At 43.6% G+C, this 14,549-nt stretch overlaps 1 long non-coding RNA gene across 1 annotated transcript in view; it reads left to right on the top strand.

Moving 5' to 3' along the window:
* LOC144888823 (uncharacterized) overlaps positions 1-9,548 on the top strand; it is a 48,888-nt gene extending 39,340 nt beyond the window's left edge. Inside the window, exons 2-3 of the long non-coding RNA XR_013621356.1 lie at positions 7,349-9,142; positions 9,333-9,548. This is a non-coding gene — a long non-coding RNA (uncharacterized LOC144888823). The remainder of the gene's footprint in view (positions 1-7,348; positions 9,143-9,332) is intronic.
* Positions 9,549-14,549: the final 5,001 nt, after the last annotated feature.

The raw sequence follows: 14,549 nt of genomic DNA, 5'->3' as shown, positions 1-14,549 counted from the left end.
GGAGCATATCCCGAGATGACGTTCACCAAGAGCTTTCCAATCATCATTTCCACCATCATCAACCTATCACTCACTCTAGTCACACTCACCACACTGTCTACAAACTCCTCAGAAAACAGGACACCAACACCATTCACGCCCTCCGGGCACCCTTGCCACACAAACTTGTATTTCTGTCCCTGCCTACCCTTCACCATTCTCACACCACTTCCCTTCCATCTCGTCTCTTGCACACAACATATGTCCACTCTTCTTCTGACCAATACTTCCACCACTTCTCCTGATCTCCCTGTCATTGTCCCTAGATTCCATGTCCCAAACCTCAGAAACCGATCTCCACTTTGGGCTGCACCCTGCCCATATGTAGTTGTAATTGTCATGGTTCTCTTTTTGAGGCAATGTTTTTATGGCCGGATGCCCTTCCTGACGCCAACCCTCTTAGTCGTCTCTTACGACACGCAGGGATACGGTGTACTTATTCTGACCAGGGTACACACTGGGAAACGATTAAAACATGGAAATTCGGGGGGGAGGGAGGGGGCGTCAGCATCACGGCTGCGGTTTAAACATATTCCAACAATATCCAAACAGAACCATGAAAACCATGATAAACAATCTGGGAAAAGTCTCCAAGCGAGAACGTGGATTTGAGAAAGAAGGAGCAGAGGCGGAAGAAAAACGAGATACAGGGGGCGGGGCACAAGTCGAGACGAGGAGGAGAGCTAACAAGCACGTGTCCGGGAGGAGAGAAAGAATCAATATGGAATTATTTGTCTCGGGAGGTGAGGTGAGGGGGAGAAAATAAAATAAAAGAAACAAGCAATACAGCGAAGGAAAGAACCCAAATCGACAAAACACCGACGGGGGGAGGGAAGCCCCAAGTTACTAGGCCGCGCACAAGGTACGACCCAGAAAACGATTAACTACACACAAGTTTGTACGAATTACAAACGAATACCAACCAGAAACACACAATAACACGTACACAGCAAAATAACCAGTGGAAATTTGACAAAGACAAGAATGGGAAAACACTTAAACTTCGATGCCGTGGAGAGCTCGAAGTACGCTTCACTCGCCCGAGGCACCGGAAGCCTATAGGTATAGTGGTCTGAGAGGGTCATTAACCAGTGTGGCAGCTACATTCAAGTGTAAGGTGTGCACAGAGGGAGCTGTAGATGGAGGAAATGTTGAGTTGGATGTTGGAGATGGCGAGAAGCTGGAAGGTGTGAAAACATTTTGCTACCTCGGAGACATGCTGAATGGAGAAGGTGGATCTGACTCGGCAACGGTTGCTGGAGTGAGATGTGCATGGAAGAAGTTTCGGGAACTGAGTGGCGTGCTGATGAGGAGGGGAGTGTCGTTGAAGCTGAAGGGAAAGGTGTATGCTGCATGTGTGAGAAGTGTTATGATTTATGGGAGCGAGACATGGGTAATGAACGTTGAGCAGCAACGTAGGCTGGAAAGGGTGGAAATGCGAATGGTTCGGTGGATGTGCGGAGTGTCGTTGAGAGAGAGGAAGACAAATGATGAAATGCAAAAGATGATGGGAATAGAGTCTGTGATGGATGCTGTGAAGAGGAACAGGTTGAGATGGTTTGGTCATGTGTTGAGGAAGGATGAAAGTGACTGGTTGAGAAGAGTGATCGAAATGAATGTAGAAGGAAGTAGAGGACGGGGAAGACCGAGAAAGACTTGGCTAAAGATGGTGGAAGAAGAAATGCGGGCAAGGGGGTTAACAAGGAGAGATGCAGAAAATAGGGCAAAATGGAGAAGATTGTCATGGGGCCCACAAGGCTAACCCCCGCTCTAGCAGGGAAAATGGCCTTAAAATACCTGTTATTGTTGTTGTGTGCAACCGTACTTTTCTCCACAAGCATTAACCAATAAATTTGGCAACCGAACATGAGGATTGTTTAATTAAGTAGTTGTATCAAACGAACATGTGTGACTAGATCACACAATTAAATCTCATAAGGTTTACTCACATAGATGACATAAATTATGTAAGTTTAAGTTCGTTTACAATTGAATCAAAACTGTATCGTCATTAAGACAACCAGATTGGCTCAATAGTACCAATGATGGGAATAATCACAAAGCATCTCAACATTCCTAACGGAACTCGCTCCTGTCCAACCATATTACAAAACAAAACTAGAACGGCACTCGGTAGAGCGCATACCTCAGCCAGGCTGAACAGTTTATGTTTTGTATCCCAATGATAGGCCGGATCTGCATTCGACCTTTTATTTTATTTTTATTTTTATTTTTTTTGTATACAGAATGGAGGCTCGTGTAGGTAGATCTGTGGAGGGGGGAGGGCTGAGGGGGGAGGAAAGGGGTACACGGTATAAAGCAAATGAACACGACTAGGAATTTAAGGAAAGAAGTTGGGGATTGAAAGAGGTTGGATTTGGGGTGTTTTAACGGGGGTAGAAAAGATCAAGGTTTTGGATGGGGGAAGATAAGAGATGGTGGTAAACAGCTGTTTTAAAGACCTGGAGGGAAGAGAGGTATTGAAGAGATTGTGGGAGTTTGTTCCAGAGGTGGGAGAAAAGAGGAATGAAAGAGTGAAGGTGAGCAGAGTCTTGATTTTGGCAGTTTCACCAGAAGAGGGTTGCTGGCAGATCTTGTGAATCCTGCAGGAATATTTGGGGGACAGAGCACAGACAGAGCAGGGGGAGCAAAGCCGAAGAAGAGTCGGTAGAAGACAGAAAGACCACCAACCTGCCTGCGGTGAGAGAGAGAAAGGCCCTCAGATTCAGCTTCATCTCGGGAGAAACCAATGATTCTGAATGCTTTGGTTTCAACCGCGTGAAGCTGAGCTAGGTGTGAGGCAGGAGCACCAGCCCAGAGGGGAGAGCAGTATTCCATTGATCTGCGGATGAAGTGCCCAGGAAGAACTTTGCACTACGGAGGATGCCTAGTCGGCGACTGGCTTTGGAAGCCAGCTTGGAAATGTCATTTTCCTAGGAAAGATCATGGCAGATAGTGAGACCCAAAAGCTTGAGTGACATAACTTCTTTGAGAGGTTTGTTAAGAAAGTAGATGGGAGGGTTGTGCAGACGATTTTTTCGGAGAGACAAAGTGAGTGTGAGATTTGTCAGGATTGAAAGACATGTTCCATTTGTTTGACCAGTTTGTGATGTCATCCAGGTCAGCAGAGAGTGAAGAGGCTGCTGTCTGCCAATCTGATGGTTGAGATATGGAGCGGCAGAGAGTGGAGTCATCAGCCAAGAGATAGGGAGGATTTTCTCAAGAGTCGGAGAGATCATTGATGAAGACCAGAAAAAACACAGGGCCCACTGCCTTGGGGAACTCCAGCCTGAACAGGAAGGGGAGATGAGAGAAATCCATTCAGGGCCACACGTTGACTGCGACCAGAGAGGAAGTCGGCAAGCCATGCGTGGAGGTTTCCATGGATACCATAGGAGGAGAGTTTGGTGAGCAGGGTGGGATGCCAGACCGTATCGAAGGCATGAGATATGTCAAGGGAGACAGCTCTGAATTCCTGTTTAGCATTGAGGACCTCCATCCATTGTTAACACAGCAGAAGCAGCATGTCCAGAGTAGAATGACCTGGTCTGAATCCAAATTGATGATCCGAGATCAAGCCATTGGAGAAGAGGAAGGATTTGATGCGATGAAGCGATGAAGCGATCATAGCTTCTGATTAATATCAGAAGCGATGATGGCTTCCGTGACCTTGCTGATTATTGGGAGCAGGTTGATTGGTCTGTTGCTGCAAGGGTCTGTTTTTGCACCTTTTTGTGTAAAGCGGTAATGTTGGCTGATTTCCAAGCAGATGGCAGATGACCTTGAGCAAAAGAGAGGGTGAAGAGAACAGAGAGAGGGAGAGATAGAGCAGCAGAGCAGGACTTTAGAACCTGTGGGCTGATGCCATCTGGTCAAGTTGCAGAATTAGAGTCGAGGCTTAACAGAAACTTCTCCACCTTGTCAGGAGAGAAGGACACAGAGTCCAAGAGCAGCTAGGTACGACTGGGTAAGGTGGGTACAGAGAGAGATGGGTTTGGGACACAAGATTTTGAGGCAAACACAGAGTTGAGGCATTCAGCTTTGTCACGTGTGGTGTCAGCTGTGGATCCGTTTGAGGTATGGCAGGGGATGGAGGGGGCACAAACACCAGAAACATATTTGACCAGACACCACCAGGATTTGGAGGAAGGAGACAGGTTTGAGAGTTCAGTCTTGAGATTAGCAAAATATCTTTTCCTGGCTCTCCTGAGGGTAGACACTAGACACCCACTTGTTCCAAGCTTTGTGAAAGGAACTGAGATTGCCTTCTGTTGGATTTGCCTTCCATGAGGCAAAGGCAAGTTGTTTCAGGGCAACTGCCTCACCACAAGATTCAGTGTACCATGGACGGGAGGAAGGGTAGGACAACTGAAGACGAGAAGGGATAAATCTGTGCATGAGAGAGAGCAATTTTCTTTGGAAGAATTCCCAGGATGAGCTGATGTCAGATGCAGTAAAGATGGGAGACCATCAGACCAGTCCAGATGATTGATGGGTGCTTGAAGACCGTGCCAGTCGGCTTGAGTGAAATGCCAGACACGTCGACGCTGAAGGGGCTCTCTGAGAACGACCAGAGAGATGTCCACTTTAACAAGCAAATGATCAGATGAACCGATTCGAGCAGAAGAAGAACAGCTGACATTTGCAGAGAAGTTAATCATCACCAAGTCTCAAGAGAAGATGCGCCATTGACTGAGACCTGGGTCGGTAAATTGACAGATTGAGTCAGTCCCAATGAGTCGCAGAAGTCCTTTGCTGAGGTGCCATGGTTGGTGTGGGAGGAACCCACACCCAGCCAGCTGGCATGATAACAATTGAAGTCACCACATATAAGGAATGAGAGTTGTGATGGATAGAAGATAGTCCATGTTGTCAGACAGCGAGATGTAAATGGAGTCATCGCTGTTTGGAGGACGGTAGAGAACACATATGAACAAAAGTTTGGAGCAGAGGGGACGCCGTAGCCAGAGGTACTCCTGGGGGTGGGATGGAGAGAGGGCAGTGCAAGGAGAGTGAGGACGAGAGTTTTTGATAAAGATAGCAACCCCACCACCAGGACGAGGCTCAGATCTATCATACCAGAGGAGGGAGTAACCAGGAAGATATATTAAGGAATCAGAGACATCTTGGAGGAGGAAAGTTTCTGTTAAGCAGATTACGTCTGGTTTGTCAGAAGCAACCTGAATGGAGAGATCAATCAGGTTTGAGCGAAGGCCCCGGATGTTTGAGGTCCATGCCGTTAAGGAAGAGGGAGGGGGAGCATCGGGTACAGGACAGAGGAGGGAAGAGGTAGGGTAAGATGAGGGGTGAGAGGGGAGGTAGGGAGAGCTGTTGATAGTGTGTCAGAGATTTCAGAAAAAGCTTGGAGAAAGGGAAGGATGAGGAGCACAAAAAGTTTGATGGTGATGGGATGAGGCACAGTGAGGAGTTATTTGAGGGGGGTAGAGCAAAGTAGAAGGTTGGAGGAGGTGGAGGTATGAGGTGGAAGGGAGAGGAAGTGGAGAAAGATGGTAGGGGGGGAGATTAGAAGGGGAGGGTGGGGGGAGTTTTGAAGGGGAGGCGTGAGGAGGGGATTTGAAAGGGATGGGAGAGGGGAGAGATTAGAAGGGGAGGGGCAAGGGGGAGATTTGAAGGGGAGAGAGATGAGGGGGGGAATTTAGAAAGTGGACGATTAATGACAAACGAAGATTTATGACAAACTGGGTTTATTGTGATTTTCAAGTCAGAGATCCATAGGGAAAAGTTAGAGGAGGGGTGGAATGAGGGTGAGTTTAGAGAATGTAGAAAGGAAGAACTGTAAGAGATTGAATTTTTTTTAATGGAATTAAAAAAGGAAATTGAAGTGAGCATTGAATTGATGAGGAAATTGAAAAAAAGCCTTTTGAGTAGGAAGAAAAACAGCGTGTTGTAATATACCACTGAATAAAGAATCTAATCTGAACCAAAACCAAATCGGCTGGTTCTTGTCACCTAACCAACTCGTCCACCAAGTTTAGTCATAACTCGTCCATAACTTTTAAAAATATAATGTTATATATCACTTTTCGCCCGATCTCTCAATGGTGAAGAATCACTTATAGATTAAATAATTCTCGTATAATATGAATGAATGATCGTTTTAAGGCCATTTTCCCCACTACAGCGGGGGTTAGCCTTGCGGGACCCATGACAATCATGGTTCCCTGTTTGAGGCAATGTTTTTATGTTTTATTTAAATGGCAATTTAAAATTTAAATTGAATTTAAATTTTAAAAAATTAAATTAAATTAAATTCATTAAATTAAATTAAATTAAATTAAATTTAATTAATTTTTTTATTTAATTTAATTTAATTTAATTTAATTAAAATTAAATTCATTTAAAAAAATTTAAAAATTTAAAAAATTTAAATTTAAAAGGCAATGTTTTAAATAATTCTCGTATCCGAACCCATATTCAGAAATTAACCAAAATGGAATCGATTAGTCCTAGTCACACATCCAACCTGTCCACCAAGTTTCGTCCAAATGCGTCCACAACATTTTGAGATATCCTGCTATGTATCGTTTTTGGACCTATCTCCCAATGGTGAAGAATCACGTAAAAAATTATACTAGCCAAATGCGAATCAGGATCTTCACCAAAATATAATCATTTCGTCCTTGTCACATACACTACCTCTCTGCCAAATTTTGTTTAAATCCGTCCACAACTTTTTGAGATATCCTGTTCACAGACAAACAGACAAACAAACAAACAAACAGACAGGGGTGAAAACATAACCTCAATCCACCTTCGTTGGCGGAGGTAATGAGAATGCTGATCGATCCATCCAAATCTCCCATCAGCCAACAAACTGCGATCAAATCCTGCTTCCCATCTTTCCCCCTGTTCTTTCTACAGAGACCATACCCATTCTGGCAGCTTTCCAAACATGCCCGATGTAACATGTGGGAGGCTCGCAAATTAATCACTTACACTTATATTGCTCACTACACCATCAAGTCAATCATCAAGTGCTTGACACATCGTCTCAAATGCCTGAACATAAATTGCTGCCCTGTTTTCAGAATTCACACATTTTGTGTATTGGTGGTTTTGTGCACAGCTTAGTTATGGAAATGAAAAGTAAGTTTTATAACATCAACATGGCATGAGTCCTGTTTCACTCGTATTTAAATGGCCTGTTTAGCTACAACGATTCAGACTCTGGGCCACTCGGGGCATCAGGATGTAGTCGTCTAATTGTGCTCTGAGGGTGGTTATGATCATCGAACATGTGACATTGTGAATGTAATCCTGTTTTCACAAATCATGTCTTTTTTAACAGGTAGAGGCAGAACGACACCAGGTGTTTTGAAAACATCGTTTACAAATAAACAGTCAACAAATAACACAAGTTATCGTGATTTACAAACAACCGCACATCCAAACACGACCAAAACACCAAATAGCACAGCATCAACCCAAATAACCACAGCAACCAAAAATTCACAACTCGAAATCACAACCACCACAGCAATCACAATGACTTCACAAGAAAACACCATAAAACCAGATATCACCACACAATGTTCCACCATCACAGCACAACCAACCACAAAAACAATGCAAACGCCTGAACAAAAAATATTCACAAGCACAACCACAATCACACAACTACCCAGCATGCCACAAGTCCTCACCACGAAAAATCCACAAACCACAACTACCACTCCATCACAGAAAATATCAAGAAGTACAGCCATGTCCACACAACCACCCATCACTAGTCCAGCTATCACCACCACAACACTACCTAAAACAAGAAATAATCCACTAACCACAACTACCACTCCATCACAGAAAATATCAAGAAGTGCAGCCATGTCCCCACAACCACCCATCACTAGTCCAGCTATCACCACCACAACACTGCCTATAACCATAAATAATCCACTAACCACAACTACCACTCCATCACAGAAAATATCAAGAAGTGCAGCCATGTCCACACAACCACCCATCACTAGTCCAGCTATCACCACCACAACACTGCCTATAACCAGAAATAATCCACTAACCACAACTACCACTCCATCACAGAAAATATCAAGAAGTGCAGCCATGTCCCCACAACCACCCATCACTAGTCCAGCTATCACCACCACAACACTGCCTGTAACCAGAAATAATCCACTAACCACAACTACCACTCCATCACAGAAAATATCAAGAAGTGCAGCCATGTCCACACAACCACCCATCACTAGTCCAGCTATCACCACCACAACACTGCCTATAACCATAAATAATCCACTAACCACAACTACCACTCCATCACAGAAAATATCAAGAAGTGCAGCCATGTCCACACAACCACCCATCACTAGTCCAGCTATCACCACCACAACACTGCCTATAACCAGAAATAATCCACTAACCACAACTACCACTCCATCACAGAAAATATCCAGTACAGCCACAACCATACAACTACCCATCACTAGACCAGTTACCAACACCAAAACACTACCGATAACCACAAATATTCCACAAACCACAAATAATTCACGAACCACAACTACTGTTCTATTACAGAAAACATCAACTACAGTCACAACCATACGACCACCCCCCAGTACACAAGCTACCACCACCAAAATAAAAGCAACCCAAACCACAAACACCGCTTCTGAACAGAAACAACCTGCAACAAGCACAACAAACACAAAGCCACTCACTCCAACTACTATAATGACATTACTACAAGCTGCAACTACACGAGCTACTACAACACAACCAATCATCATCACACATGCCACCGCAATGACTCCACATACAACCATGATTAAACAGCCATCATCATTTAGTGTGGGAATCAAGGTACCAACTACCACCACCACACAACCAACCATTTTAACCAAAACACAAGGACCCAGATCAAATAGAAGCATCACGACCACGCAACTACCCAAAACTACCATCAAGGAATCAATAACAATTACCACATCAAAGCAGAGTACACTCAGCACACTGCCAGCAAAAAGCACAACAGAATTTACCAAAACAACATCTTCACAGCCAAAAGGAACAACCAGCAGAAGGCAAGCAACGGCAACATCTTCAGCTGGGTTAAACCAAGGTATGTATGGCTCACAGATTCCTCGCAAGGTCCGCTACCAGTGTGAGAAACATGACATTTGTCTGACATATCTGGAACCACCGAGTCAGTCAGCCTATAATGTGTAATTGTGCGATCGGCTAGACGTTTTACTTTTAAAACTTGTAAGTGAGGATGATCCATGTAAACTCCAAACCCCCCACTATTGCAGGTATTAAGCTGATGACGTCACTCCACGGTACCCAGTCCATTCACTGCGAGGCTCAGAAGTTGTGGGTCACAGTAAACAGTGAGGCACTAAGATCTGTGGGAGTATCTCAGGCTGAGCACGCATGGCTGGGCCTGATGAATTGTCTGGGGAAAGTGGTGGAAGATGGGAGCACAGCATTGAATGACGGAGACAAAAAGGTGGAATTCTCCACGACGTGGGACGAGTGTGCAACAACAGTTCACAGTGTGAGTCGCAATTTTACGATTATCATTTTTGTTATTTATTTTAACATTTTTCGCAGCGATCGACCGACTACTTCCTGACCAAGTCACATGACATGGTAAAACATGCTCACTTCCAGATGGTAATAAAAGTTGTGACTTCATTGATTGGAGAGAAAACAATTGTTCATGGTCTTTTTCCAAAATCCCAGATGAATCACACATTATGGAGTGCAGATCCCCAGAAGAGTTGTTGAAGAGTGTGTTAATTCAAATGGAAATGTCTCAGAATGAGAAAAAGCTGCACTCCACTTAGCGACACAATTTGTCGAGAAATTAAAGCCGACCTTCTTCTCTAGATTTGCTTATGCATCGTAAACATCTCACTGTATCCCTGGAAACGAACAGGTGCTGTGCATGAGGACCTCTGCTCAGTTCTTCCATGTTGTTTGACAAGGACTTGCGATGGCAGTTAGTCCATGAGCCAGTAGGGTTGCTTGGTACCCTCTGGGGGGAGTAATACTCATCGTGATTTTTGTTAGGTATGCACTGCAAATCCCCTAGGATTGGACAATATGGGGTGACATTGCAGTGGTGGTAGATTTTTGTGTGATATCACCCTTTTTATAACTCTACCCGAAAATCAAGTTTTCTGAAAATGAGCAACACAAAGTAAGTCATCTTATTTCCACCAAATGGTATTTTTCATTCTTCATACTTTAACATTGAAATTTGACCCACCTGTGGCTGAGGTCAGTAGCTTTTCAGCAAGGATTTTTAAGGATGTCCAAGTTAAAAACTGTTTATTAGTAGTGTTTACATTGCAGTACCGTGTCCTGTATAATACATCATTTTGTTTTGAGAAAAGCATTGGACTCATTTATTTTGGAACATGATCCATATGAACAATCTAATTCTGGAATACATATAATTACACAGGTTTGTAGCAAATCTTTTGAGGAATCCAAATAACTAAATACTATGTTAATTTTTTTATTGTAGTAGTAACTTAAAATAAGTAGTAAATTATAATATAAGTAGTAAATAATATGTTGTTACGTTTATGCGGGGTAGGTAAAAAGATCCCATAGGAAAGGTGGAATTGTATAATTATAGCATGGACCATGGATGCGTAGGAGAAATCTCGATGTACTTAAATAGAGCAGTGCTAATGAGTTAGGGATTAAGGTTAGTTTTCCCCAGTATGTGGTTTTCCCTCTGTGATTTTCCCCAACATTTTACATTTACAAGGCCGGCCATGAAAACCCCCAATCAACAACATTTACAACCAGCGCCGGCCCTATAAACACTCACGGCAAGTAAGCCCGCCCACATGAAAACTCACGGCAAAAGGCCACTCCCCCGGAGGGGACAATGGGCGTGGAAGTGAAAGCCGTCAGGTCACGCCCCGAACAATATAATTGGCTCTGTAGAGTGAAGAGGAGGTCACTCTCTCTTGGTTTTGGACAAGGAGGCTGTGCCACCTTGATCATCTTGGTCGGGACAATTGTGTGGCGTTTTGAGGAGGTTTTGACGGTGGTGCTCCACCAGGGAGCTGAAGGTCACAATGTCCGTTACAAGGATAAACAGTGTGTGGAAAAAGGCTCATCCCTGGGCGCCCATGGTGCCTTCTACGTGCGGCGTCCGACGTCACCATATCAGAGCGATTTTGGTGCGCGGCAGTCAACGTCGGCGCCATATTTTAGCTTCCCACCAGAGGGACATTGAGCTCTGTGCCTCGTTCCTAGCTGCCAACCTCGCAGAGGAACTCATGGGGCCAGAGCTAAGTGCTGGCACTGAAAAGGTATTTCATTTTATTTTACCTTTCCCCTGTGTGTAAGCCTGGTGCTGGCTTCGCGGTTGGGGTGCCGGCTTGGGATCCGAGGATCCTGGGTTTGAATCCCGGTCGATTGCTGAATTAACGCCAGGGGGTTGACTCAGCCTGTCATCCTTCCGAGGTCAGCAAATTGAGTACCTGCTCACTGGTAATTCCCTGTGTGTTGCAAGAGGCGACTAACAGGGTTGGCAGCAGGAAGAGCATCCGGCCATAAAACATTGCTTCAAAAAGGGGACCACGGTGCCCGAAAAAGGCCAACCCCCGCTCTGCGGGGAAAAATGGCCTCTAAAGGTGGTTGTTTGTTGTTTTTCCCCTGTGTGTCCGTTTTTGAGTCCATATGTGGAGGTACCTCAGTTAAAATTTTAGTTTTACCTCAACCTTCATTTTCATTCTTTGATTTCTTTTCATTAAATCATATTTGTTGAATTGACTGTCCTGTTTACTCATTTGTGGTTTTAGAATAAACCAGTGTTTTCCGTTCAGATAAACGCTTCGCATTCCTTCGTCCCACACGCAACAAAAATACCGCCATTTTTCGAGTTGCAGCCTCGGAAGTAAACCTGTCTCGGCTATTCGTCCAAAGCTGGTTTTAACTAGCTATGGACAAGACAATATAGTATAAGTAAATTAAACAGTAAACCATAGAAATAAAAATAAAAATTACAGGATAGTAAATTAAAATTAGTACAACAGAAAATGTTACCCCACCCCAAACTTTAAAATGACCTCATTTTGAGGGATTTTGGAGTTTTATTAATGTCATGATATTTTCCCGGTTGTTAGTCAACAATACTCTCCTAGAATAAAATACAAGTTGTTATTAGGCCCCTACCGGTGTACACCGGAGGGGACTATAGGTTTGCACGCCGTCGCTCCGTCCGTCAGTCCGTCAGTCTGTCAGTCCGTCAGTCCGTCACGCAAAGAACAGTTTTCCAGAATTTTTTTCTAAACGCTTAATGCTAATGATTTCAAACTTGGCACATGGTTTCCTCATGATAAGTTACAGATCGAGTTCGTTCTTCACGACGTTTCGATCATTTTTGACAAAGTTATGGCACTTTGAACTTTGGGAATTCTGATAATTCTGGTGATCCTTAACTCAGTGCCTTTTTAAGTTTTAATTTCCTTTAAAAAAGATTTTCTCTGCAATAATAGGACCGATTGAGATTTAAAAATTTCACCATATGATGGACTCGTTATGTAGAATATTTTAATGGTAATTATGACGTCACAGGTCACGTGGTTCAGCCGCCATATTGTTTTTCATGAAAACACGAAAACCCCTTTTTCTCTGCAACGGCTGAACAGATCGAGGCCAAACTTTGCATGCAGAATCGCATACCCATGACGAACAAAAAAGTCAGCGAGCATGACGTCATACGTCACATGGTTTCAGAGTTATGACGTTTTTAAGCATGAACCTTTAAAACAGCTCCTCTCTCATTTTTGATCCAATCAAGGGGAAACTTCACAAATCTGTTCAGCATATCAATCTACTAAAATGTCCTTTTGGAATTTGCGATAGGGCGCGTGGTTTGGCAGATATCGTTAATTAAATGAAAATATTTTTAAAAATGGATATCTCTTGTTTATTCTGGAGTTCTCCTCAAGCCGCACCGAGCGTCCTCAGCCTCGTCTCGCGAACGTCAACCGCTCGACACAGCGCGCGCTTTCCGGAGGGGCAGAGCCAAGCTGAGCAACATATATATACACATCGATCATTGATCGTGAACCAAAAAATATCATAAATTACACATGGTTTCAGAGTTATGACGTTTTTAAGCATGAACCTTTAAAACCGAGCTCCTTCCTCATTTTTGATCTAATCGAGGGGAAACTTCACAGATCTGTTCAGCATGTCAGTCTACTAAGATGTCCTTTTGGAATTTGCGATAGGGCACGTGGTTTGGCAGATATCGTTAATTAAACGAAAATGTTTTTTTTTTAAATGGATATCTCTTGAATCGCTAGTACCTCAGACCGTGAGTTGGTAATAATTTATATAATTCACACAGTGCAATACGTGCAGGCCGCTCCACGGAGCGACCTTGCGGGCTCATCAACGAGGCGAGGCGTGACACACACGTGTCTCAGCATACCTCAGATCATGTTTGAAAACCAGCATCAACCGTGCATAAATTTGCATATTCGATCATTTTTGACAAAGTTATGGCACTTTGAACTTTGGTAGGGGACATGTATTGCAGCGCAATACTCAGAATGCTTGTTGAATAATACTCTCCTAGAATAAAATACAAGTTGTTATTGAACAAAACTCTCCTGGAATAAAATACAAGTTGTTATTAGTCCCCTACAGGTGCACACCGGAGGGGACTATAGGTTTGCATGCCGTCCCGCCGTCTGTCAGTCCGTCACGCAAAGAACAGTTTTCTGGACGTTTTTTCTAAACGCTTAATGCTAATGATTTCAAACTTGGCACATGGTTTCCTCATGATAAGTTACAGGTCAAGTTCGAACTTCACGACGTTTCGATCATTTTTAACAAAGTTATGGCACTTTGAACTTTGGTAATTCTGATAATTCTGATGATCCTTAACTCAGTGCCATTTTAAGTTTTAATTTCCTTTAAAAACCAATTTCTCTGCAATAATTGGACCGATTGGGATAAAAAAAATTTCACCATATGATGGACTCGGTCTGTAGAATATTTTAATGGTAATTATGACGTCACAGGTCAAGTGGTGCGGCCGCCATATTGTTTTCATGAAAACACGAAAACCCCTTTTTCTCTGCAACGGCTGAACAGATCGAGGCCAAACTTTGCAGGCAGAATCGCATACCCATGACGAACAAAAAGGTCAGTGAGCATGACGTCATGCGTCACATGGTTTCAGAGTTATGACGTTTTTAAGCATGAACCTTTAAAAACGAGCTCCTCCCTCATTTTTGATCCAATCGAGGGGAAACTTCACAGATCTGTTCAGCACTAAAATGACCTTTTGGAATTTGCGATAGGGCACGTGGTTTGGCAGATATCATTAATTAAACGAAAATATTTTTTAAAATGGATATCCCTTGTTTATTCTCGAGTTCTCCTCAAGCCGCACTGCGCGTTCTCAGCCTCGTCTCGCAAACGTCAAAAGCGAGACACAGTGCCGCGCTTTCGGAACGGGCGGAGCCAAGCCGAGCAACATATAT

The sequence above is a fragment of the Myxine glutinosa genome, chromosome 14, assembly GCF_964187855.1.
Source record: "Myxine glutinosa chromosome 14, kmMyxGlut1.1, whole genome shotgun sequence".
In the NCBI taxonomy this organism is placed as follows: Eukaryota; Metazoa; Chordata; class Myxini; order Myxiniformes; family Myxinidae; genus Myxine; species Myxine glutinosa.
The sequence above is the reverse complement of the archived record's forward strand: the minus strand, read 5'-3'. Positions and strand labels throughout refer to the sequence as shown.